Genomic DNA, 1,613 nt, shown 5'->3' with positions numbered 1-1,613 from the left:
CTGTGGTTCCTGGGCGATGGCGGGGCAGCGATGCCGGGAGCCCGGGACTCCTGAGAGCCTGTCTGCGCGGCCTAGGGCCCCAGGGGTGATCGCCAGCCCCGGGGCCCCTGCCTCCTGGCCCGGGCCCAGCTCCAGCACCACCGCCCTCCTGGGGGGCAAGCGAGCTCTTGGGCAGAGCCTCTCTGGGTCAGGGTGGGTGTCTGTCTAGGTCCGTGTCTTGGATCCTCTCCGTGTCGCCGTTTCTCTGTTTCTCCGTGTCTCTGTCTCTGTCTCTGTCTCTGGGTCTCTGGGCTGGCGCCAGCAGGAGCTGTCCAGGGTCCCCGCGAGGGGCGGGTTGGGGGCGGGGTGCCGGTCTCCTGGGCGGCGCTGGCGGGGGGGAAGTGTGGCCGCCCCGCCTCCCCGCTCCCTCAGGGGCAGCGCGGCGGGCTTCCGCTGACGCCCTCTGGTCGCGCCGGTGGCTCCGCCTGGGTTTGGGCAAGTCGGGGCCCGGCCGGCGCCGCAGAGGTCAGGGCTCCCGCTGGGAGGCCCCTCGGGCCGGAGGGGACTCAGAGGAGCACGGGCCCGGCGGCCCGACGCCCCGACGCCTCGGGCCAAGTGCCCCGCGCCACCCCCCTCCCAGCAGCCGCATCTCCTGCGACCCATCGCCGGATCCGAGCGGCCAGGGCGGCCTGGAGTGTTCCCGGGCCGCGAGGGGAGAGCGCCCAGCCAGGCGCCCCGCCCCCATCCCCGCCCCCACCGCCGCCCCCACCACCCCTCGTTTCCCACCGCCGCCCGCCCCGCCCCGCCTCCTCGCACCCCGGGCTGCTCCAGGCCTCCGCGCCCTGGGAGGGCAGCAGGGCGGGGCAGCGCAGGGTTTGGCTGGCCCGCTGGCCGCGCCCGAGGCGGCCGCGGCGGGAGGCAGCAGCGGGAGGAAGGCGGCAGGCCGGGCGCGGGCGCAGGGGGCGCCGGCGGCGGGTGCGCGTCACAGAGGCCTGGGCGCGCGCGAGCCGCGGGCCGGGCGACGCGGCGCGGCTTCTTAGGGGCGCCGGCGGCAGGCGCCAGCGTCTACGGCCATATCACCCTGAACGCGCCCGATCTCGTCTGATCTCGGAAGCTAAGCAGGGTCGGGCCTGGTTAGTACTTGGATGGGAGACCGCCTGGGAATACCGGGTGCTGTAGGCTTTTGCCTCCCTCGCCTTTTGCCGCCGGCCGGGCGCGGCTCCCTCCGCGCTCCTGCCGCCCCTCCTCCGTCCTGCGGCCTCCGGCCTCCGTCCTCCGCGGACGCCCCCCACCCCTCCAGCCAGCCCGACCCCCCCCACCCTCCCCCTCCCCTCCCGCCCCCCTCCGCACCGCGGGCCCGCCGGCGCCGCCCATGGGCAGGGCCCAACCCCTCCCCGCCACAGCCCAACCCTTCCAGCTCGCGGCCCCACCCGAACCCAGGGCCAATCGGGGCCAGCCCGGCGGGACCGGGACCGGGACCGGGACCGGGACCGGGACCGGGACCCCGACGCCGCACACGCCGCCGGCCGGCTCCCTCTGGCCTCGGCCTCTTCCCACCCGCTCGGCTCCCGCTCCGGTGACACCCCAGCCCTTCCCTCGGCGCCCCGCCCCCGCCGCCCCAGCCGCCGGGTAGA

The 1,613-nt window shown here is 77.3% G+C and overlaps 1 non-coding gene across 1 annotated transcript; it reads left to right on the top strand.

Moving 5' to 3' along the window:
• Nucleotides 1–1,042: 1,042 nt before the first annotated feature.
• Nucleotides 1,043–1,161, top strand: LOC139043038 (5S ribosomal RNA). The gene has a single exon (XR_011500116.1). It is a non-coding gene; the product is annotated as a 5S ribosomal RNA (ribosomal RNA).
• The last annotated feature ends 452 nt before the right edge of the window (nucleotides 1,162–1,613 follow it).

The sequence above is a fragment of the Equus asinus genome, unplaced genomic scaffold (genome assembly GCF_041296235.1).
Source record: "Equus asinus isolate D_3611 breed Donkey unplaced genomic scaffold, EquAss-T2T_v2 contig_138, whole genome shotgun sequence".
Lineage (NCBI taxonomy): Eukaryota > Metazoa > Chordata > Mammalia > Perissodactyla > Equidae > Equus > Equus asinus.
Note: the sequence above shows the minus strand (reverse complement) of the source record. Positions and strands in the feature narration are given on the sequence as shown.